At 45.8% G+C, this 25,584-nt stretch overlaps 1 protein-coding gene across 7 annotated transcripts in view; it reads left to right on the top strand.

Moving 5' to 3' along the window:
- Positions 1-7,314: 7,314 nt before the first annotated feature.
- Positions 7,315-25,584, top strand: part of CADM3 (cell adhesion molecule 3) — a 656,955-nt gene continuing 638,685 nt past the window's right edge. For 6 of the 7 annotated variants that reach the window (XM_030187819.1, XM_030187818.1, XM_030187817.1 and 3 more), the window contains exon 1: positions 7,315-7,487. The gene's annotated coding sequence lies outside the window, so the exon portion shown is untranslated. Of the gene's footprint in view, positions 7,488-9,851; positions 10,006-25,584 lie in introns of all 7 variants that reach the window. The other variant, XM_030187815.1, reaches the window with a different exon arrangement.

Below are 25,584 nucleotides of genomic sequence, written 5' to 3'. Positions count from 1 at the left end.
ACCTGTGGGGAAGGGGTGGGGATGGAGACAGGGCCTGCTTGGGCGGGGACAGAGACAGAACCTGCGGGGATTGGGTGGGGACGGAGACAAACTTTGTCCCTGTGTCATTCTCTAATAAGAAACCCCATGCTGTTCAAAACAGTGCTCTAAAATTAGCCCCAGAACAGCACAGGGTAATAACGCCCCCATGATAAGAGCTAATAGCATACAAATTTAGGCATGGGGAAAAGTGCGAGAGGATTGTGCCTGAGCTCCTGCACTTGTTTGACAGGTGCGGGCTATCAAAAGCCCAGACCTGTCAAACGCAGGAGACGAAGGTCCATTGGATCTCTAGACCCCCACCATCGCTCAGCCCTGGTTGCCTAGTGCCCCCCAAACCACCATCCATACAGCAACACAGGGGCTTGGAGGTCCAGCAGATCTCCAGTCCCCCCGACTCTCCCCCCCTTTGATGCAAGTGCCTAGTGGGCTGGAGATCCAGTGGATCTCCAGTCCCCCTACCCCCCCCCCCCCACCACCACCACTACAACCCAAGAAAAATCCCTGGTGGCCCAGTGGGCTGCTAACCCAACCCCTCACCCACCCTGGTGGTCTAGTGGCCAACCCCCCCCCCCCCCCCATACCTCCATGATGGAAAAGAGAGTAGCACACTCCCTCCTCGTCCAGCACCGCCTTCAAAATGGCAGTGCCCTGTCCTGCCCAGTGCACCCTGGGTTGTGCTGAGTGGTACTTCTCTATCATATAAGGGAGTTTCATCAGGGCTGAAGCAATGGTGGGGGTTCATGGGTCCAAATGGACCCCCAGGACACAGTGACAGCCCGGGTTGCGGTGAGGGGTGGGAGCAGAGTCTTAACCCTAATGCCAGCTGTGAGCTGGCATAGGGTTATGGCACTATTTCACCCCTAAGAGTGCTGTTCTCTATAGGGGCAAAATACAAGCAAAGCTCATTTAAATCTAATTTAAATGAGCTGTACTATATTGAAGGGCACAGGCGCTGCTTACCCTATGATCATGGGTGCAAAGGAAAATGCGGGCACTAGTCTGGCAGTACTGGCCTCTAGCGTCCGCATTTATCTTTGCTCATCAGGCTGTCAGAGTTACACTAGCCATAGACCTGGTATAACTGTGGATACCTAAATGCAGCAAGGAGTGGAGAAGGAGTCTAATAATAATAATGTATTCTGCAGTATCTTTAAAATTCTAAGTGGACAACAAGATAGATACACAGCAGAATAAAAACACAAAAAGTAAGTGCAAACAAAAGCATATCATCAAAACTAAACAGCAGCATGATATTCAAAAACTTAATTCGATATTCTAAAATAATGTTTTCATTGTTCCATTGACCCATATGCCCGAAGAAAGAAATAAGTTTTCAACTCTTTCTTAAACTGTGTCATATTTTACAATGTATGAAACTCATTTGGTAAAGTGTTCCAGAGTTTTAGGCCTATGATATAAAAAATAGAAGATCTATATTCTTCCAACCGCACTTTGCGATAAGAAGGTACATCAAGGAGCAATTTTTTAGAAGATCTCAAGGAGTGAACTGGTTGGTAAAATCTCAGAGTGCAGTTCCTTATGACTCTGTGCAACTCACGTAACCTTCCATTGCCCCAGGTATAAAATAAGTACCTGTATATAATATGTAAACCACGTTCATTGTAACCACAGAAAGGCAGTATATCAAGTCCCATCCCCTTTCCCTTTATTCTGCAAGCTATAAGGATAATGTCACGACTGTGGTCGTGATCCCTCTCTGACTCACCTTATGTCCCGATGGTCAGCTGCTGTGCCTGCTACTGCCTGTAGGGTTTCTTTCCTTTGTGTTTCAAGCCTCACTGGGTTCTGTGTTTTTCCTGCCTCGGTCCTGTTTATAAGGAAGTAGGGCACTTTAATTCAGTGCCTTTGCAATGCCAAAGGTCTCCAGGTTAGTCCGTGTGCAGTGAAGCACTTCTGCCTTGTTTATAGCCTGTGTGCCTGTGGGCACTTCTGCCTTGATTTCTTGTTGCTTTGTTTATAGCCTGTGTGCCTGTGGGCACTTCTGTCTTGATTCCTTGTTTAGAGTGCCTGTGTGCACTTCTGCTTTTGTTCTTCTTGGCCATAATTCTGTTGTTTGTCTGTGTGGGTAAGCTTTGTATCCTGCTTGTGTCTGCCCTGTTTGTTTTCAGCTCCAGTCCCCTTCCTGCTTGTCTCTGCCCTGTTTGCTTTCAGCTTCTGTTCCTGCCAAGCTCGTTTGAAAATCCTGAATCCTGCTTGAGTATCCTGAATCTTGTTCCTGCCAAGCTTGTTTGAAAATCCTGAATCCTGCTTGAGTATCCTGAATCCTGTTCCAGTCAAGCTTGTTCGAGTATCCTGAGTCCTGTTTGAGAATCCTGAATACTGTTCCCGCCAAGCTTGTTCCAGTATCTGGTTCCAGCCAAGCCAAGTCTGTTCCAGAATCCGGTTCCAGTCCAACCAAGCCAAGTCTGTTCCAGAATCCTGTTGTTCCAGTCTTGTTAGTCCAGTCCTGCTTGGGGATTTTTGCCTCCTGCTGCCGCTCGATGACAGTAGGCCAAGGGCTCACGTTGTTCCAGAGTCAGTGACTGTTTAAAGCCTGGGACCGTGACAGATAAGTGGGAGGCACTCCAATTTCTTGCCATGTTCCACCCATGTGAATACCCCTTGCATTTTGCACACCACTACAGAATAGCACTTAACTATGTTGCTGCCAGTTATGCACACAAGCATGCAGCTACCCCACAAAATTGCTGCTATTCTGTACATTTCTGCACACATGAGGGGGAATTCTGTGCTCAAAAATGAACACTGGAAAAAAATGCCCTTTATGGAATAGTGTGTAGCGCCATTTCTCACATCTACCTTTAGATGCCAGACTTACACCTGCTGAAATCTGGTGTACATGCTGGCACCCAAGTTAGGTGCACTGAGGCAGTATTCTATAACTTGATCACACCTTATAAGTCCCTGACAAGTCTCTGATAAGTCCCTTTCTTCCTTTCTTACTGACATTGACTCCTGGCTTTCCTTATTTCTTGAACTTTCATCTGCTTCCCTCATTCTTAGGGATTTTAACATTTATGCTAATGGTCCCTCTGACTCTTATGCTTCTCAGTTTCTCCCTTTAACATCCTCTTTCAATCTTCAACTGTGCTCCATTACTCCTACTCACCAGAATGTCCACTGTCTTGATCTTCTCTTCTTCTCCAACTGCTCACTCTCCAGTTTCTGTGCCTCAGCTCTTCCCCTCCCTGACCATCATCTGATAACTTTCACAAACACCCTCCCCCCCTCCCAGTCTGGTCCAATCTCCACCAATACATTTAGCCAATCTTCAGGCTATTGACCCTTACACTCTGTCCTCCAGTGTTTCAAACCTCTTGTCAACCACTATGTTACCAAGTCTGTCAATGAGGCTGACTCTTCCTATAATACTATTGTCTCCTCTGTTCTGAATACTCTCGCTCCTCCCATTCCCCGTTCTGTAAGGTGTACCAAACCCCAGCCTTGGCTGACTTCTAGAATCCACTACCTATGTTCCTGTGCCTGATCTGCTGAATGCCTTTGGCTGAAAGCTCGTGCCCATCCTGACTTTATACATTTCAAATTCTTGCTGACCTCCTTCCATTCTGCTCTTTTACTTGCTAGACAAACTCTTTGCTCAAACACTCAACGTCTCTTTGTCACACTGAACTCTCCTCAAACCCCTATTCACTTGTACAGTACCCATGTTTTATCATTCTCTCCTTAGCAATTCCTTTATCCCTTATTTGTCTTGTTTGTCTGTCCTGATTAGATTGTAAGCTCTCTCGAGCAGGGACTGTCTCTTCATGTTCAAGTGTACAGCGCTCTGTATGTCTAGTTGAACTATAGAAATGATAAGTCATAGTAGCAGTAGTAGTACATGCCCATGGCCACACCTAGTGTTCTCTCTAAGCTGAACGGATATCTTCCAGCTGCATTGCTACCAGTATGGGGTGGTGTGTTTTTAATTGCTATGGACAGGCTGGTTCCCTGGAGTCCTTCAGAACTTGCTTGTCTCTCAGTATTGAAAATGTGATAGTGAAATAGCACCTCCCACTGGCAGGAATGTAGGCAGGGGACTCCCACTCAACTTAGAGGGAACAGTGGCCATGCCCCCTTTTGAGTTATGCTCTAGTAGAGTTAGGCACCATGCCTTATAGAATAGTGCACAGCCAGATGCACACACAAATTTTAATGAGTGCCAATTAACATCAATAATTGGTTGTTGGTACTCAATTATTGATGGTTTAAAAGCTTGCTAACCAATTAATCGGCATGCACATTTCAGCAGCACCGTATATAGAACCCAGGGGATGGCCCATGAAGGCTGGCACCTAGTTATAAAATTGCCCGTTCAGCCTCTTTGAAAATGCTGTTGTCCACACCAGTAGAAATAGGCAGGAGCGTAGCCAGATCTGCCATTTTAGGTTGGCCCCAAGTTAACCTGGGTGGGCCCTTCCCACCCCCACCCTGTGCATACATACATTTTTTTAACTTTCCCTCTGCCCCTGCAATCATCATCTTTTCCCCCCATCCCACCCTGCCCCACCGGCATCTGCTCCTCTCTCCCTCCCGGTCTGCCTCCAAGCCGTTGCCGGCAGTGATTCCAGTAAGCAACCTGTACCAGCCCCGCATCCTCACCAGTGAAGAAATAGGAAGTGACATTATCGAGGACTGGATGCAGTACAGGGAAGCCTGTAGAGCTGGCACAGTATGCCTAAAGGAATCGCTGACAGCGACAGCTCAAAAGTAGGTGGGGGGGGGCAGGGGTTCAGAGAGAGATGGGCAGCTGCTTTGAGAGAGAGGGAGAGAGAAGAGGGAGGCACTGCCAGTGAGGTGCTTTGGGGGCCACTAGAATGGGTGGGCCCTGTGCCCACCCAGGCCCACCTGTAGCTACGCCACTGGAAATAGTTTTAAAAAAATACAAGACTCAATACTGAGGATAATTTTATTAGAAGTTGCCTAGATTAATCCTGCATGATATGACCTGCACAGAGTGATGGGTGCAGCTCTGGCTACCTTGCTGGGCAGACCAGATGGATTGTGCAGGTCTTTAACTGTCATCATTTATTATGGTATATTGCGAGAGTAAAAAGGCACCTAGCTGCAGCCTGTTTTATAAAGACACAAAGTTACATAGGTTACTATCAGGCTCATTTTCAAAAGAGAAAAACGTCCAAAAAGTGACATGTCTGCATTTGGACGTTTTTTTCACAAAAACGTCCAAATCAGTATTTTTGAAACCTCTTTTTAGACGTTTTTACTCTGAAGTCTGTCAGAAGTACGACCAAAAATCAAGGGGGCGTGCCAGGGGCATGTTCAAAGCTGGACTTGGGCGTTCCTAAGACTTGGACGTTTTTCAGCTATAATGGAACAAAACAAGAACACCTCCCCTTACTCCCCCAGTGGTCACTATCCCCCTCCCACCCCCCAAAAATGTGATTAAAAATATTAATTGCCAGCCTCATATGTTATACTCAGGTTCATTAGAATAGCATGCAGGTCCCTGGAGTAGTCTAGTAGTGATGCAGTGCACTGCAGACAGGTGGACCCAGGCTTCTACCTCCCCCTACTTATTACACTTCTGGAGGAAACTGTGAGCCCTCCAAAACCCACTGTTCCCACATATTGGTGCTCCCTTCACCTGTAAGGGCTATGGTAGTGGTGTACAGTTGGGGGTAGTGAGTTTTGGGTGGGTTTTGGGGGGGGCTCAGCAGACAAGGTAAGGGAGCAGTGGTGAGATATGTACCGGGGAGCATTTTATAAAGACCACTGCAGTGTCCCCAAGGATGCCTTATTGCTTTCCTGGGATGTCACTTTTCCACTATTCTACCTGATGCCAAGCTTTCTATTTTTTTTATAACATCTGAGCCTTGTGTCTATTGTTTATCAGTAGATTTGGGCTTTGAATTTAGATCTATAGATGAAAAGGAGGTCTCATTAGATATATTTAAATACCAGGGTGCTATTTTTCCATACTTCATAGCAAGATTGTACATTCCCTAATTACCTGTCCCAATGCAACTGAAGCTTTTACCTCCTCAGTGCATGTAAATGGTTTCATTCCTGTGTGTATTCTCTGGTGTGTTGTGAGGTTTACCTTTGGACCAAAGCTTTTACCAGACTCTATACATGCAAATGGTTTCTCTCCCGTGTGGACTTTCTGATGCACTTTGAGATTTACATTACAACCAAAGCTTTTACCACACTTAGAACATGTGAATGGTTTCACTCTATTGTGGATTTTCTTGTGTATTTTATACATTTTGCATTTGGATGTTTTTTGTTTCAAAACGGACCAAAAAATAAAACATCTAAATGCTATTTTCCAAATAGCATTTTCAAAAAGAAAAGATAGACGTTTTTTTTGTAGAAAATGACCTTTCCTTTTCTGATTTTGGATGTTTTACAAAAAACGTCCAAATTCAGATTTAGACATCATTTTCAAAAATTGCCCCTTGTGCATTTGACTTGCCCAAAGTCACAAGGAGCTGCAGTAGGATTCGAACCTAAGTTGCCATATTCAAAGCCCACTGCACTAACCATTAAGCCACTCCTCCTCTGTTATGAACATCTTGTATTTGGACGTCTTTTGTTCTAAAATGGACCAAAAAAAAGGACGTCCAAGTCATTAAACAACCAATATCACAAGACTTCCATAGCATTTTCAAACACAAAAGATAGACGACTATCTTTTTCGAAAATGACCTTCTTTCCTGTTCAGAATTTGGACGTTTTTGTAAAACGTCCAAATTCTGATTTAGACATTCTATCGAAAATGTCCCTCCATGTAACTTTGTAGGTCTAAGAGCTTTGAAAATACGTCTCATTGGCAACTTTGTGTCTCTGTAATGTACTAGAACAAAACCTGCAGAACTCGTGGTAAGACATGCCTGCAAACTTATGTATGTGCTTAGGAGCAAAAGTAAATATACCCAAGAACATATGCATGATAATGTATATTTTATAAAGCATGCGTGTAATTCACACCTCCCCCTATTCTCTGCCCAAACTCCACCCCAGAACATGCCTATACCTGACATGCCTACAAGCACACTTGAGGCATTATACCTGTGTATATTGGCATATATGTGTGTGAGGGAGCGAGTGAGTGGTTTCATGGCAGGTGTCCCTAAGAATGCTCCCTCACTGAGGTTGCAAGTTTAGTCACCTTACAGTAGATGGTACTATCCTGCTATGTCAGAGGTTGAGTCAGAGGGGTGGGGCTTAGGCTAGGAGGTGGTTAAATGCCCTGGAGCAAAGTGGATCAGACAGCCCCCAAGGCAAGAGGTCTCCAGGAGTGAGATCCCCAGTGCAGAAATATCCTGGAATACTTCCTGAAGTATTGGTTGGGCTACAGTACCTGTGGGGGACTCCCAGGGAAGTAAGGAGTGGCCCTAGCTCAGAGGTTTGCACCCTGTAGAAGCCCAGGGATTGCATGAGAAGGACAGAAAACTGACAAGGTAAAGGAGTGCCTTTATTTTTCTGTGAAGACCCAGGTCCTGAGAGTCCTAGTTGGACCAAAGCCTGGATTTATGTATGAGTAACTGGAACTGTACTGAAGAAGTGTTAAGAGAGAAGAAAGTAATTGTTAATGTGGTTGTTGCCCAGGGTGGAAATGAATCTGTAATAGGAACAGAATGTCATGACTTGATTATTTGTTCCCCAATATAGCTTTTCCTTGGACTTTAAACTACACTTTGCCTGTGTCTGTGAAGTCCTGCAGCCAACCACAATGTGCAAAAATGATTTTATAAAATGATCCCAATTGAGCCGGCGTGGTGATTTAAAAAAATTAAATGCAGGCTGCAGTGTTTAACTTATTCTGTATATTCAGCATCACTGCCCATATAAGTAATGGAAAGAGGGTAACTCTATATGGGCACCTCCTTTTAGATAGGGTTACCATGTTCGCAGAGACAAAGAGGACACAAAAAGTAAAATGCCACACTGCCCCTGCCGCATAGTCACCTTGATCCCCCAAGAAAGTCAGATTCTATAAGCAATGAAACTACTGGTAAAAGTAACATAAATGCATTTTCTTCCGTAGTCTAAATACAAAATTAGAAAAGATGTACATTTCCAAAAAAGCAAACATCCATGAGCAGCATGTCCCCCTCTCCTCTCTATCCCCTTCTATCCATATGCTGCATTTCCTCCTTTTCCTTTCCTTCCCCTCCATGTATAGCATGCCCCCCTATTCTCTTCCTTCCCTCCCATCCATGAAAGCTGCCCCCTTCTTTCTCTCAGATCCATGAGCAGCTTGCCCCCTTCTCCCCCCCCCCCTTTCCCTCCTGGCATATCTTGCAGCCCTAGTTGGTCTAGTGGCTTTTTCATGGCAGGAAAGTACTCCACTCTTTCCTGCCCACTACTGCTGATCTCTCTGCTGCTGCCTTTTTTTGAAAACGGATGCCAAGACTTCAAGCGGTGACCTCGGAAGACTTCTGCAAAGTCTGACGAGGCCTCTGCTTGAAAAGTCTCACAAGGCCTCCGCTTGAAAAGTCTCACGTGGCCTCCGCTTGAAGTCTCAGCAGCCATTTTCAAGAAGCGGCGGTAGCAGGGAGGTCAGCATCAGCAGGCAGGAAAGAGTGGAATTTTTTCCTGTCCCAAGAGGCCATTAGACCACCAGGGTGCGCTACAGTAGGCTGGGAGGGGGGAAGGCAAGCCCGTCCACCCAACTGCCAGCCCGCTAGCCCAGAAACTTGGACAATTGGGCTGGCTGGAAAATAAAACGTCTGGACCCCCCCACAGTCCCCTGAAAAGGAGGACACGTCTGGGGAAATCTGGACATATGATAACCCTACTTTTAGGCAACACAGTGCCGCACAGTGAGAGCCTATTTTATAATGGCATCTAGGTGCCATAACCCAGTATCAGGATGCCTAAAATGTAGGAACCTGCTTTACACCAGACATAGACCTAAATGTGGAAAATGCGGAAAATGCATGCGTAAGTTACTGTATTCTGTAAGTGGTGAGTGTAAGTAGAACTCCTCCCATGCCCCTCCCATGCTCCACCCATGTGAACATCCCCTTTACATTTACAGCTATGCCACTTACGCTCACATATACCATCAAATTCTAGAAATGGTGCACAAAATTGTGGGCGCAAATTTGGGCACACCCCGAATTTGCGCATGCAATTTATTTATGTAACAAGGCAATTAGTGCAATAATTCTGCTCTAACTATTAATTGTTGGCACTAATTGGCAACAGTTTAAATTTACGTATGCATCTTGCTTGGCTCTATTCCATAAAGATGTGTGTGTAAATTTTTTAGTGAATAAATGAAAGGGAGTATGAATATGGGAGGGGTGTGGGTGGATCAGGGGTGTTTACTAAAGATGTGCACACTGTTATAGAATACGGCATGAGGATTTACACTAGGTTTTAGTTGGTGAAAATTGGGCACTATTCTGTACACTGTGCCCAACTCGAACTGCCATTTATAGAATAGCGCTTACCAGTCATTTTTTTTTTTTTTCAATGCCCAAATTTGAGTGCTATTTACAGAATCTAGTCCATAGTGTGGTGATCATGCTGTCTCTATCCATATAAGCTGTCTGGATAGCAGCTTCATATCACCGCTATCTAGATCATTTTTCAACTTGCCCTTACTTCCCCCAAAACCTGTCCCTTCTCATACAAATACTGTGGTATCAGACTCTTCGATCAGATATTTAGTCTAATGCTATCTGTATATAGTTTTAAATTTTACAAATAGTGAAGTTATATATTAATTAGCCATTGTTGAATCTATAACTTCTTTTAAATATCAGACCAATAATGTGCAGCCCGTAAACATCAGCTTTTTTTTGTAATTCTAGCTGCTGTGGGCATTTTATACCTGAATATTCTGCACCAGGCTGTCGCTCGATACTGCCGCTGAATATTCAGGGATTGGACATTTGCCTCCATGTGCCCTATGGATCTGTGCCGGCTATTTTTAACTTTTGAGTGATATTACAGAACAGCTGTCTGGTAAGGTTTGCCTCTTTGTTGATGATACCCAACTCTGTAATAGAGTAGAAATTCCTGATTGTGTGCAAGCGTAAGGAGGGATCTAACAAAACTTGAAGAATGGACCAGAAATTGGCAGCTAAGATTTAATGCTAAAAAAATGCAGGGTCATGCATTTTGGCTGCAAAACCCAAGGGAGGGGTACAGTATAGGGGTGAAGTACTTTTCTGCATAAAAGACAAACAGAACTTGGGAGTGATAATATCTGGTGATCTTAAGATGGCCAAACACGTAGAAAAGGCAACAGGAAAAGCCAGAAAAATGCCTGAGTGCATAGGGAGAGGAATGTCAATAGGAAAACACAAGTTATAGTGCCTTTGTATACGTTTCTGGCGAGACTGGATGGGCTGAAGATAGGACCCGAAGTGGTGAACTGGATTAGGAACTGGTTGACGGACAGACGCCAGAGGGTGGTGGTGAATGGAATTCGCTCGGAGGAGCGAAAGGTAAGTAGTGGAGTGCCTCAAGGATCGGTGCTGGGGCCGATTCTGTTCAATATATTTGTGAGTGTCATTGCCGAAGGGTTAGAAGGTAAAGTTTGCCTATTTGCGGATGATACTAAGATCTGTAACAGAGTGGACACCCCGGAGGGAGTGGAAAACATGAAAAAGGACATACGGAAGCTAGAAGAATGGTCTAAGGTTTGGCAATTAAATTTCAATGCGAAGAAATGCAAAGTGATGCACTTAGGAAGTAGAAATCCACGGGAGACGTATGTGTTAGGCGGGGAGAGTCTGATAGGTACGGGCGGAGAGAGGGGTCTTGGGGTGATAGTATCTGAGGATTTGAAGGCGACGAAACAGTGTGACAAGGCGGTGGCAGTAGCTAGAAGGTTGTTAGGCTGTATAAAGAGAGGTGTGACCAGCAGAAGAAAGGGAGTGTTGATGCCCCTGTATAAGTCGTTGGTGAGGCCCCACCTGGAGTATTGTGTTCAGTTTTGGAGGCCGTATCTTGTTAAGGATGTAAAAAGAATTGAAGCGGTGCAAAGAAAAGCTACGAGAATGGTATGGGATTTGCGTTACAAGACGTATGAGGAGAGACTTGCTGAACTAAACATGTATACTCTGGAGGAAAGGAGAAACAGGGGTGATATGATACAGATGTTCAAATATTTGAAAGGTATTAATCCGCAAACGAATCTTTTCCGGAGATGGGAAGGTGGTAGAACGAGAGGACATGATATGAGATTGAAGGGGGGCAGACTCAAGAAAAATGTCAGGAAGTATTTTTTCACGGAGAGAGTAGTGGATGCTTGGAATGCCCTCCCGCGGGAGGTGGTGGAAATGAAAACGGTAACAGAATTCAAACATGCGTGGGATAAGCATAAAGGAATCCTGTGCCGAAGGAATGGATCCTCAGGAGCTTAGTCAAGATCGGGAGGCGGGGCTGGTGGTTGGGAGGCGGGGCTGGTGGCTGGGCAGACTTATACGGTCTGTGCCAGAGCCGGTGGTGGGAAGCGGGACTGGTGGTTCGGAGGCGGGGATAGTGTTGGACAGACTTGTACAGTCTGTGCCAGAGCCGGGGTTGGGAGGCAGGGCTGGGGAGGTGAGGATAGTGCTGGGCAGACTTATACGGTCTGTGCCTGTGCCTGTGCCAGAGCCGGTGGTTGGGAGGCAGGGATAGTGCGGGGCAGACTTATACGGTCTGTGCCCTGAAGAGCACAGGTACAAATCAAAGTAGGGTATACACAAAAAGCAGCAAATATGAGTTATCTTGTTGGGCAGACTGGATGGACCGTGCATGTCTTTTTCTGCCGTCATCTACTATGTTACTATGTTACTATGACCTCATTTGGAGTACTATCAGGCTTATTTTCGAAAGAGAAGGACGCCCATCTTTCGACACAAATCGGAAGATGGGCGTCCTTCTCACAGGGTTGCCCAAATCGGTATAATCGAAAGCTGATTTTGGGCGTCCCCAACTGCTTTCCGTCGCAGGGACAACTAAAGTTCATTGGCGCGTGTCGGAGGCATAGCGAAGGCGGGCGTGCCTAACACATGGATGTCCTCGACCCATAATGGAAAAAAAGGGCGTCCCTGACGAGCACTTGGACGACTTTACCTGGTCTAGTTTTTCTTACGACCAAGGCACAAAAAGGTGCCTGAACTGACCAGTTGACCACCGGAGAGAATCGGGAATGACCTCCCCTTACTAACCCCCTCCCACCCTCAAAAAAACAACTTTAAAAATATTTTGTGTTAGCCTCTACGCCAGCCTCAAATGTCATACTCGGGTCCATGACAGCAGTATGCAGGTCCCTGGAGCAGTTTTAGTGGGTGCAGTGCACTTCAGGCAGGCGGACCCAGGCCCATCTCCCCCCGCCCCCCCCCCCCCCACCTGTTACGTTTGTGGTGGTAAATGTGAGCACTGCAAAACCCATCAGAAACCCACTGTACCCACATCTAGGTTCCTCCCTTCACCCGTAAGGGCTATGGTAGTGGTGTACAGTTGTGGGTAGTGGGTTTTGGGGGGGGGGGGGGTTGGGGGAGCTATGTTCCTGGGAGCATTTTATGAAGTCCACTGCAGTGCCCCCTAGGGTGCCTGGTTGGTGTACTGGCATGTCAGGGGACCAGTGCACTATGAATGCTGGCTCCTCCCATGACCAAAGGGCTTGCATTTGGTCGTTTCTGAGATGGGCGTTCTTGGTTTCCATTATCGCTGAAAATCAGAAAGGACCAAGTCAAAGGACGACCATCGCTAGGGATGACCTAAATGTCAAGATTTGGGCGTCCCCGCCCGTACTATTGAAATGAAAGATGGACGCCCATCTTGTTTCGATAATACAGGTTTTCCTGCCCTTTGCCGGGACATCCTGTGAGGACGTCCTCAGGAAAACTTGGGCGTCCCTTTCGATTATGCCCTTTTATGTGCAATTCTGAAGACCATACATTAAGAAAGAAATTACAGAGTAACATAGTAGATGACTGCAGATAAAGACCTTTATGGTCCATCCAGTCTGCCCAACAAAATAAACTCATATCTGCTACTTTATATGTATACCTGACCTTGATTTATCCTTGCCATTTTCAGGGCATAGACCATAGAAGTCTACCTAGCACTAGCTTTGCTTCCCAATTACTGGTGTTGCCACCCAATCTCTGCTAAGCTTAAATTAACAGAAATTTTGCTGACTTTACCTCAATCTGTCCTATAAAAGAGAAAAAAGGGGGGAAAAAGCTTGATTTCCTCTCACTTGCAGAGCTGATTGTTCCTTTGACTTGCTTTATATCTGTCCTCCTGCTGTATTTATAACTGTTCTTTTACCTTGTGTTATTTATTTATTTATTTATTTATTTGTAACACTTATACCCCGTGCTTTCCCACTTATTAGCAGGTTCAATGCGGCTTACATAGATATCAGGTTTACAAAGTGACATAGAAAGGATATGGCTGTAATATAGTAGATAAAGAGGTGATCATTTAGATGAGGGTAGGTAAGGTGGGTAAGGGAGGAGGATGGTAGAGGTAGGGGAGTAGGAGGAGGGTGTGTATTGAGATTAGCGTGCTGAAATTTACTGTTCAATACGAGTGCTTTATTTTCAGCCTTGTGTTTGAATCATCTGCCTACTACAGAGTTGACAGAGGTTTAATTTAATTAATTTGGCTACCATTCAATCTGGTGCCTAGTACAGTCTATGTCTTTAAGGGAGTGGCTGCTTCCTGGAGAGTTGGAAATTCCTGAGAAGCACTGCAAGCCTGAAAGCTATGCTTTCTGAATTTATATATTTTCAGATTTTTATGTTTGATTTGATTCATAGATTCTAAACTGTTCTCTTACCTGTGTGTCCCTCTCTTAATTTCTTCCTAGAAAATTTGCTAACTTTACCTCCATCTATCCCATACAGGAGAAAAAACAGACAAAAATAAAGCTCCTTTTCTCACACTTGCAGAGCTGCTTGCTCCTATAATTTGCTATATTTCTGACCTCCTGACATATTGGTTTTAGATACATAGGAGGATGATATGGTATGTGGAAAAACAGCAGGCTGTGCTGTAATGATGGGCTACATCTTTCTGTAACAGGGAAAAGGATCCTTGGGGAGAAATTCAGATGGTATGTTTCTTGACATTTAAGCTACAGGGTGAGTGTGACAAAAGGAAGCAAGGAAGTCACCCCCAGGAGTTCCTTTCTGTTTTATGTTTTTGAAACCATTCTGGTTTCGATTTTGTAAACCACTTTGGTTGCTTCAGTGAAAGGCTGTATATCAAGCATTAATAAATGACAATGATAACGATAGTGGGGAAGGTAATGTTAATATAGAAAAACATTTAAACTTACTTAATAACACATAGAAAGCAATGAACACAAATGCTCACAGACTAAGTAAAAAGGTCAAGATTTGCCAGCCCTGATGTTTGCTTGGAAATTGTTGCTATTACAGAGACACGATTCAATGATTCCCATGAATGGGGTGCAACCATACCGGGCTATAATCTTTTAGGAAGGATAGGGAGGGCTGAGGAGGTGGAGGAGTGGAACTGTATGTGAAAAATAATATCAGAACAGTTGAAATGAAGGGAACCTGGGTAAAAGAAGAAGCTATATGGATCATCCTGGAAAGAGAAGATAGAACCTGTATCTACATAGGTGTTATTTACAGACCTCTGGTACAAATGGAGAAGCTGGACAAGGATCTGATCAAAGATATCAAAGCTTGGAATGAAAGGGGAGGTGCTGTTGCTGGAAGATTTCAACTTGCCTGATGTGGATTGGAACATCCCATCGATAGAATCGGAAAAAAACAGTGGTGATCATCATACGATATGGCTTGATATAAGAACAAAAGCAAGAGTGCAGATGCACAAAACTTAAAATACTGGATTTCAGATTTGCTGATTTTGGTAAAATGGGGTAATACCTGAAGAAGGAGCTGACAGCATGAGTAGATATAAGGAAGGTGGAAGGGCTGTGGTCTAAGTTGAAAGCTGCTATAAATATGGCAACAGATCTTTATACAGGGAAAGTAAACAAAAACAAGAGAAACAAGAAGCCTATATGGTTCTCCAAACAAGTGGCCGAAAAAAATAAGGGCAAAAGAGGCTGTGTTTAAGAAATATAGAAGAACACAAGAAGAGGATCACGGAAAAGATTACTGGATTAAACTCAAAGAGGGAAATATAACTAGCAAAAGCACAGGTGGAAGACAAATGGTTAAAGTTGTAAAGAGAGGTGACAAGACCTTTTTTTTTTTGGATATATTGGGGAAAGGAGAAAAGCTAAGAATGGAATTGTAAGACTGAAAGATGCTGACAACAGCTGTGTGAAGGGTGATAAGGAAAAAGCGATAAGCGAATGTGCTAAACAGATACTTCTCTTTGGTATTCACAGAAGAAAATCCTGGAGAAGGACTGTGGTCAGCTATCGAGGATATATCTGAAAATGGAGTGAATACTGCACCGTTCACAGAAGAAAGCATTTATAAACAACTTGAAAATCTGAAAGTGGACAAAGCTTTGGGGCCGGATAGGATACACCCCAGAAACCTGAGGGAGCTCAAAAAAATTCTGGCAGGACCTCTTAAGGATTCGTTTAATAGATCTTTAGAGATGGGAGAGGTTCTGCAGAATTGGAAATGAGTGGTTGTGGTCCCTCTTCACAAAATCAGAGACAGGAAAGTAGTGAGAAACTACAGGTGGGTAAACCTCACATTGGTGGTAGGAAAAATAATGGAATCGCTATGGAAGGAAAGATAGATAATTTTCTAGAATCTAATAGGTTTCAGGATCCAAGGCAACATGGCTTTACCAAAGGAAAATCCTGTCAAATTAATCTGCTTAATTTTTATTTGACTGGATGACCAAAGAACTAGATAAAGGACATGCACTGGATATAATCTACTTGGATTTCAGCAAAGCCTTTGATATGGTTCCTCACTGGAGATTCCTGAATAAGCTGAGAGGACTGAACTTAGGACCCAAAGAGGGGCATAATCGAACGCGAACGACCATCTCCATGGGCGTCTATGTCCGAGAACGGGTACGTGAAGGGGCGGGACAGACCGTATTTTCAAAAAAATGGCCGCCCATCTTTTTTTTTTGATAATACAGTTTGTGCCCTACAAATGCATCGAAGTTGTGCGGATTTGAGCTGGGCGTTTTCGTTTTTCAGCAATAATGGAAACCGAAGGCGCCCAGCTCAAAAACGAATAAGGCATTGGGTTGTGGGAGGGACCAGGATTCGTAGTGCACTGGTCCCCCTCACATGCCAGGACACCAACCGGGCACCCTAGGGGGCACTTGTAACAAGTAAAAATAACAAGTAAAAAAAAAAAGTTAAATACCTCCCAAGTCCATAGCTCCCTTCCTTTGGGTGCTGAGCCCCTCAAATCCCCCCCCCCCAAAACCCACTGCCCAAAACTCTACACCATTACCATAGCCCTTATGGCTGAAGGGGGCACCTACATGTGGGTACAGTGGGTTTTGGGGGCGGTTTGGAGGGCTCCCATTTACCACCACAAGTGTAATAGGTAGGGGGGGAATGGGCCTGGGTCCACCTGCCTGAAGTCCGCTGCACCCACTCCAGGGACCTGCATACTGCTGTGATGGAGCTGGGTATGGCATTTGAGGGAGGCTGGAAAAAAAGTTGGGTTTTTTTGTGGGGGTTAGTGACCACTGGGGGAGTCAGGGGTGGTCATCCCCGATTCCCTCCGGTGGTCATATGGTCATTTAGGGCACTTTTTAAGGACTTGTTCGTGAAAAAAAAGGGTAAAAAAAAAGTGACCTAAATTCACGCTAAAAACGCCTTTCTTTTTTCGATTATCGGCCGAAGGCGCCCATCTCTCCTCTGCCGATAAACACACCCCAGCCCCGCCTTCACCATGCCTCTGACACGCCCCCATCAACTTTGTTCGTTCCCTCGACGGAGTGCAGTTGAAGACGCCCAAAATCGGCTGTCCATTATACCGATTTGGGCGCCTTTGTGAGATGGGCACCTATCTCCCAATTTGGGTCAAAATCTGGGCACCCATCACTTTCGAAAATAAGGCTGAAAGTGGTGAACTGGATTGGAAACTGCTTGACCAACAGGCAACAGAGGGTGGTGGTAAATAGAATTCACTTGGAGGAAATGAAGATGAGTAGTGGAGTGCCTCAGGGATCAGTAGTGGTGCTGATTCTGTTTAATGTATTTGTGAGAAACATTGCTGAAGAGTTAGAAGGTTTGCCTCTGCAGATAACATGAAAATAGCCAATAGAGTCGATGCCTTGGAGGGAATAGAAACCATGAGAAGAGATCTCCAAAATTTAGAAGATTGGTCACAGGTCTGGCAGTTAAAATTTAATGTGAAGAAGTGTAGAGTGATGCACTTGGGGTGCAGAAATCCAAAGGAGATGTTCGAGATACGAGGAGACAGTTTGATAAGCACAGCTCAGGAGAGGGACGTTGGGGTAATGGTGTCTGAGGAGCTCAAGATGAGGAAACAATGCAAAAAGGCAGTGTCCACAGCCAGAAAGATTCTAGGCTGCATAGAGAGGGGTATAAACTGAAGAAAGGAGCCATTGATGTCCCTGTGCACGTTTGTTAGTGAGGCCTCACTTGGAGTATTATGTTCTATTTTGGAGGCTGAATCTTGCTAAGGACGTAAAAAGACTTGAAGCAGTTCAGAGAAAAGCAACAAAAATGTTATGGGGTTTGTGCCACAAGATATATGAGGAGAGACTTGATGACCTGAAGATGTATACCATGGAGGAGAGGAAAGACAGGGTGATATGATATAGACATTTAAATATTTGAAAGGTATTAATATACAAACAAAACTTTTCCAGAGACAGGAAGGTGGTAAAACATGAATTTAGATTGCAGGGTGCTGATTCAAGAAGTACTTTCATGGAGAGGGTTGTAGATGCCTGGAATGGTCCTGCATGAGGACGTCAGACTCACAGAAACAGAACGAAGCCTTGCGCCGGAAGAAGAGGACCTCGGCTGGCGGGGGTTGGGGTCCCCCAACAGCAAAGGTAGCCGATAGCAACGGCGGGGGAGGGTTGTCGGTGGGAGGGGGGGTCGAGAGGGTTGTCGGTGGGGGGGGGTCAAAATTGGTGGTGGTGGTGGTGGCGGCAGTGGGGGGGGGGGGTGGCGGCGCTGGGGGGGCTAAAATGTGCCCCCTCACCTTGGGCTATGGACCCCCCTCCCGCTGAAGTCTGGCTACGCCCATGGTATACTTTGGAAGAAATTTGGTAATGGGGTGGTAAGACAGAGACATTTAAATACCTCCATGGCATAAATTCACAGGAAGCAAGCCTCTTTCAATGGAAAGGAAACTGGAATGAGTGGGCATAGGATGAAGGTGAAAGGGGATAGACTGCGGAATAATCTAAGGAAATACTTTTTTTTTACAGAAAGTGTGGTGGATGCCTGGAATGGCCTCTTGGAAACAGTGGAGACAAAGACTGTACCTGAATTCAAGAAAGCATGAAACAAGTATATAGGATCTCTTAGGGAGAGAAAGAGATAGTAGAAAAAGTAGCTGGTATATTTGGGCAGACTGGATCTTGCTAAGGGGTCCGAGCAGATTACTTTTTCTGGGGAGTAGTCAATTTTTTGGACACCACAGTCTCAATCAGTGATGGCTGTATACAAACATCTATATACAAGAAACCCACAGACAGATGCAGCTACCTCCACAACTCCAGCTTCCACCCTTCACATACAAAAAGATCCATTATTTACAGCCAAGCCACAAGATACCACCGTATCTGCTCGGACACAGAGGATAGAGACAGACACCTTGAAACCCTGACTGCATCCTTCAAACGGAAAGGCAACAACCCCAAAATAATCTCCAAGAATATTGCCTCCTCCCTCAAAACACCCAGGGAAAATCTGCTACAGTACAAAGAAAAAAAAAGCCACAGACAGAATTCCCCTTGTAGTGACATACAACCCAGAGCTGGGGAAACTGAGGAAAATCATAAGAGACCTACAGCCCCTACTCCATGAAGATGAATTACTGAAAGAGATATTCCCATCCCCACCAGTGCTGGCCCCCACCCTTGTGGGCCAACACTTTACAAGACCAGAACACTGCACCAGTGATTTCACAGTAAGAATACTGAAAGGTAATTTTAAAACAATACAGGAACGTAAGACCTTTGAAGTAAGAATGATTGAATATTTTGACACCCAACAGACAGGACTTAGGCCCAGATGCACTAAACGTTTTTCATCGTTAAATAAGCCCTTAAGGAAGAATTTCCGATCCTTTCCATGCACTAAAGCCTATTTTTCGACGGTAGTAGCAGCTAACGAAAACGGAATGGAGATGAGCAATTAGTGTGAAAACCCCATTGAAACGACATGCACTAACCGTTTCCGATTGCCTTTACGCAGGAAAAAGGCAGGAAAACTAACGAGAGGTCTGGACCTCTCGTTAGGACAGCTCTGTGCCAGGAAAAAGTGTTAAGTGAAAAAATAAACAAACTTTGAGCCAATCCCAGCGCATTAGCAGAGCTAAAAGCGCTGTGATTGGTCCAAAGGACCTCAGAAAACACATAAAAAAATAAAAATAAAAAAAGGATCGGGAGGGGGCAAGGGCGCTCATCAGGAGCGTCCTGTACGGACGGCCTTGCCCCCCCCCCCCCCGCTACGGAGGTTACTGACGTCAGACAGGGGCGGGCGCAGCAGGAGAAAGACGCGCCATCGCGAAGGCAGGCATCAGCTGATTCAGCTTTCTTCTTGCCCGTGCAGCGCCTTCGGACAGAGGAGAGAGGCGCTGCACGGGCCCGGTAAGAGGAAGGGGGGCCCGATGGAGGAGGGGAATGGCGGCGACGACCCCAAAAGGGGGCGGGGCACGGACGGAGGATGTCGGGAGGCGGAGCTGAGGTGAGAGAGTAGTGAGGAAGGGAGGGGGGCAGGGGCTTCTAAAAGTTTGCTTTTTCGGGGTGGGGGGAGCGGCGGAAAGTGGGGGGGGGGGGCAAGGCCGTCCGTACAGGACGCTCCTGATGAGCGCCCTTGCCCCCTCCCGATCCTTTTTTTATTTTTATTTTGATTTGGGAGCCATGTGCTTGCGATTTGACTGTGTTTTGAACGTTTCTGGCATGCGCAGAGCAGCCAGCATAACGCTTGGCTGCTTTGCGCATGCTTTACGAGCCGATTACCGACGGGGATTGGTGCATCGTTCTTTCCAATACCGCACCAAACTTTTTGGGGCTGTGTTTTTGGAGCATGCTTCGTTATTTTAAATTCGGTAAAGGTTTTAACGTTTCTGATTTTTTTACGTTTGCTTGATGCATCTACCCCTTAATAAGGATCTGGGTTTTCTAGCCCATTATAAACCATAAAGTTGTATTTCTCTGTTTATTTCTCTGTTTATCACCCTCCTCTCACCTACCAACACCCATCCTGTTAGAATATCAGTGAAATGCTTTGATGTCCCCATGCATACCCTCACCCTCCCACTCTGTCAGACTGTCAAAGTAATGCTTTGATGTTTCTCTTATATATACTGTCTGCTACCACATTTGCTTATTTCCGATCTGACGAAGAAGGGCAACCTTCGAAAGCTAATCAAGAAATGTATTAAGTTATGTCCAATAAAAAAGGTATCATCTTATTTTCTTTTCCATGTTTTATTTTGTTTGATTTCTATTGATAAGAATATAAATTCAAAACCAGGATCCTTCCTGGAACTGGGAAACCTGGCAGCTCTGGGACAACACATGCCAGTTGCAGGAAGAAAAGCTACTGCCCAGGCAGAGAGGTTCAGCTGAGGATAAAGGGAGCTGGCAGAGAGCCCTGAACTCTTCCAGAACATTCTGGAGACCTAAACTCTATCTGAAATCTGTCTGCAGCCCTGTTGACTTTAACCTGCCTACTTGAAGGTTTTTCCTTAGCAGATATCTGAATACAGCACTACAATTAAGGCAGTCACAATAAGTGAAACACACAATGCGCCAGAGCTTGCTTCATTAGCAGAAGCCAAAACATCAAATTTGCAGCCCTCCTGCCAAAATCCTGCTCTGTTCCTCAGAGACGGGCTTATAAACCCTGCCAACTCCACCCATTCCTCAGTGTATTGAGCTGAATCTTTGCAGCTGCTGTCACGGCAGGGAACCAGACGCTTTGCTCAGCCTTTGGCTGACAGAGGCATCCTTTATCAATCTGATACAAGTTTTAGAACCTCTGCTACAATGTATAGAGGTAATTATCACAAAATAAAAAGTGAAAAGAAACTTGTATTCCTAGGCTATGGAATGCAGAACATTAGTATAGAACACCTAAGGAATAAATAGAATGTATTAGGTTATAGAGAAAAGAGAGAGTCATGTAACTGAAACTTTCAGGACCAGGGTGTTCCATATGGTAAAGCAGAACTAATGTGTTTACAGATTAATGCAGCAGCAGTGATGTGCAAATCAAATCAACAGAGGCTCAGTGACAGCTCTGCAGGAAGGGACTTGGGGCAATGCCGGTGTAAAGCAAACATTATGTAGTGGTTATGCACAAAGGAGTTTTGTGTGGCTTTAACCATGTTGGAGTAGCAGCTACTGAGAATCTCATGCAATTACAATGAGTTCATTAGTATTATAACTAGTGGAAAAGGCCCGTTTCTGGCTCAAATGAAACAGGCGCTAGCAAGGTTTTCCGCTGAGTGTGTATGTTAGAGAGAGTGTCTGTGAGAGTGACTGTGTTTGTGAGAGTGAGTGTGCAAGTGTGTGTGTGACAGAGAGAGAGAGTGAGTCTGGGTGGGAGTGTGTCTGTGAGAGAGAGAGTGTGTGTGTGAGAATGAGTGTGCATAGGTGAGTCACAGTTAATGCACCACAGGTTCTGTGTTATATGCTATGCCAGATAGCACGGGATCAGTACATGTAACATGATACAGGTCCACCACAAATAAATAAGAAGCTCTGAAGTGCCCCCCCCCCCCCTCCGCCAATCACTCCCCATGATCCAGTCTCACCGATGCTACTTCACACGTAGCTTTGGGGGTGTCTAAGTTTGAAGGAGTAGTCTCGTGCTAATCTCACAAATGCCTTAGAAGATGTCCTAATATGGAATAATATAAGAACAACAGGCTTGGCAGAAATGTAACACTTTGGTTTGTTATCCAACTTATTACCAATGAAGCCCTTAAATCCTTTGCGCGGCTCAAATTTGACTTTGGCCTTCCTAACTCTCAATTTTTGTGCAGGTATCCACTAAGGAATACTGTTAGAAACAACTTTTCTTTAGTCTCCAGAACTCTGCTCTTCTCTGGTTTCCTCCGTAGTTCCGCCCCTCCGCTAGCCTCTCGTAGCTCTGGCCCTGGAGGGGTGAGTGTCTGAGACCCCGGGGGCGGGGCGTTGTGAAGGGCTGAAACTGTGCACTTTCGCTGGTATGGGAGAGGAGCAGCAGCAGCCGCTCAGCGTTTCCATGAGGGGGTGGCTAGGGTGTTGAGGGGGTAGCATTGGGGGGGGTCGATGTGTCTCGGGGCGGGGGAGGGGGGTGTTTGATGTGGCTGGGATTCTACTCTCTCCCCTTGTCCCCCCCCCGCAACCATTCCTCTCAATCAGGTCTGGGAAGTACCTGCTTGCGATGGTTTCCTTGATTATAGGAAGGGGGTGGGGGAGTCCATTCTCTCCGCCTTTAGTCTCCAGGACTCCGCCCTTCTCTGGTTTCTCCATAGCTGCATTGGTCCGCGATGCATCTTAGGTGACGTACGTCGCGTAGCAACGGTTTGTTGTGCTGGTTTTCATTCATCCGCAGTGCATCTTACATGATGTTGTGTCTATTAGTAACGGCTCAGCGATCCGATTTGTTGAGTGTGATTGCTCCGCCCTCGACGTCATGATGTTTGACGCGTGGGCGGGGCAAACAGGCATGGGTGAATTTCGGGTTTCACCACCATGCATGTAGAACGTTCGGAGTTGTGGAGGCTTCATAGAATGTTGGAGGTGCGTTTTATATAGAAAGATGAGCATTCCATGCAATGCACAGAAAGGAGTGCCAGGTCAGGAGCTTTCGGAGTGGAACCTCTCTCATCCAGGCTGGCAACTCTGGAGCGACCCCCTGTCCAGTCCCCTTCTCTCTTCAGCCCCTGCTTCCCGATCACCCCCTCCCCCCTTGGCCTGGTGCAGGGAGCCCTCCCCTCCTTCTGCCGCTCTGCTGACATTTGTTAAACTTCAGCTTCATGCACCTGAGCCCCTGCCGCTGTCCAAACTTGCTATGCAGGTCCCCTCCCACTGCCATAGGCAGCCGTAGGAACTCCGAAGTTTGTTTTTGTGAGTGCAGGAGCTCTCTCTCTCCCCTCCCCCCATATCCTGGAAACAACTCTGGGTCTGCGCATGTGCTAGGCGCATCCAGGGGCTGATGCACAAAGGTCACTGTTAAATTTCCATGCATCTTATTTGCATGCCATCCCCTTTGTGCATCATTCACTGTTTGTAAATCGGTAAGTTCCACCCATGGCTGGCGTATTTAATGGTGACAGAAGTCCAAGAGACAGCTGGCGTGGTTGAAAAGTGAGGTGAAGGAAGCTATTAGGGCTAAAAGAAACGCCTTCAGAAAATGGAAGAAGGAACCGTCTGAAAATAACAAGAAGCAGCATAAGGAGTGTCAAAGCAAATGCAAGGCGCAGATAAAGAAGGCCAAGAGGGATTATGAAAAAAAGATAGCACTAGAGGCAAAAAAACATAGTAAAAATTTTTTTCAGTATATCAAAAGCAGGAAGCCGGCAAAAGAATCGGTTGGGCCGCTGGAAGACCGAGGGGTAAAAGGGGCGATCAAGGAAGACAAAGACGTAGCGGAGAGATTAAATTAATTCTTTGCTTCGGTCTTCACCGAGGAAGATTTGGGTGGGATACCGGTATCGGATATGGTATTTCAAGCGGACAAGTCAGAGAAACTTACTGAATTCACAGTAAACCTGGAGGACGTAATGGGGCAGTTCAGCAAACTGAAGAGTAGCAAATCTCCTGGACCGGATGGTATTCATCCTAGAGTACTGATAGAACTGAAAAATGAGCTTGCGGAGCTACTGTTAGTGATATGCAATTTATCCTTAAAATCGAGCGTGGTACTGGAAGATTGGAGGGTGGCCAATGTAACGCTGATTTTTAAAAAAGGTTCCAGGGGAGATCCGGGAAATTATAGACCGGTGAGTCTGACGTTGGTGCCGGGGAAAATGGTAGAGGCTATTATTAAAAACAAAATTAAAGAGCACATCCAAGGACATGGATTACTAAGACCAACCAGCTCATTTTCAAAAGAGAAGGCCGGCCATCTTCCGACACAAATCGGGAGATGGCTGGCCATCTCTCAGAACCGGCCAAATCGGTATAATCGAAAGCCAATTTTGGCTGGTTTCAAGTGCATTCCGTCGCAGAGCCGGCGACAGTTCAAGGGGGCGTGTCGGCAGTGTACCGAAGGTGGGATATGGGCGTTTTTAAGAGATGGCCGGCTTTGCCCGATAATGGAAAAAAGAAAAGCAGTGATGACGAGCATTTCGCCAGCTTCACTTGGTCCCTTTTTATTCACGACCAAGCCTCAAAAAGGTTCCCCAACTGACCAGATGACCACTGCAGGGAATCGGGGATGATCTTCCCTTATTCCCCCAGTGGTTACCAACCCCCTCCCACCCTAAAAAAAAAAAACTTTAAAACATTTTTTTGCCAGCCTCAAATGTCATACCCAGCTCCATGACAGCAGTATGCAGGTCCCTGAAGCAGTTTTTAGTGGGTGCAGTGCACTTCAGACAGGTGGACCCAGGCCCATCCCCCCCTACCTGTTACACTTGTGGTGGTAAGTGGGAGCCCTCCAAAACCCACCACAAACCCACTGTATCCACATGTAGGTGCCCCCTTTCACCCGTTAGGGCTATGGTAGTGATGTACAGTTGTGGGCAGTGGGTTTTGGGTGGGGGGCTCAGCACCCAAGGTAAAGGAGCTATGTACCTGGGAGCAATTTGTGAAGTCCACTGCAGTGCCCCCTAGGGTGCCCGGTTGGTGTCCTGGCATGTGAGGGGGACCAGTGCACTACAAATCCTGGCTCCTCCCACGACCAAATGCCTTGAATTTGGCCGGGTTTGAGATGGTCGGTTTCGGTTTCCATTATCGCTGAAAATCGATGCTGGCCATCTCAAACCTGGCCATCTCTGACATTTGGCCGGCCCCAACTGTATTATCGAAACGAAAGATGGCTGCCCATCTCGTTCAATAATACAGTTCACCCCGCCCCATTGCGGCGCCATGTTCTGAGATGGCCGCCCTTAGAGATGGCCGGCCGCGTTCGATTATGCCCCTCCAAGTCAGCACGGCTTTAGTGTGGCGAAATCTTGTCTGACCAATTTACTTCAATTCTTTGAAGGAGTAAACAAACATGTGGACAAAAGGGAGTCGGTTGAAATTGTGTATCTGGATTTTCAAAAGGCGTTTGACAAGGTACCTCATGAAAGGCTACAGAGGAAATTGGAGGGTCATGGGATAGGAGGAAATAACATAGTAACATAGTAACATAGTACATGACAGCAGAAAAAGACAGACTGCATGGTCCATCCAGTCTGCCCAACAAGATAAACTCATATGTGCTACTTTTTGTGTATACCTTACCTTGATTTGTACCTGTCCTTT

This window comes from Microcaecilia unicolor, chromosome 14, assembly GCF_901765095.1.
Source record: "Microcaecilia unicolor chromosome 14, aMicUni1.1, whole genome shotgun sequence".
In the NCBI taxonomy this organism is placed as follows: domain Eukaryota; kingdom Metazoa; phylum Chordata; class Amphibia; order Gymnophiona; family Siphonopidae; genus Microcaecilia; species Microcaecilia unicolor.
Note: the sequence above shows the minus strand (reverse complement) of the source record. Positions and strands in the feature narration are given on the sequence as shown.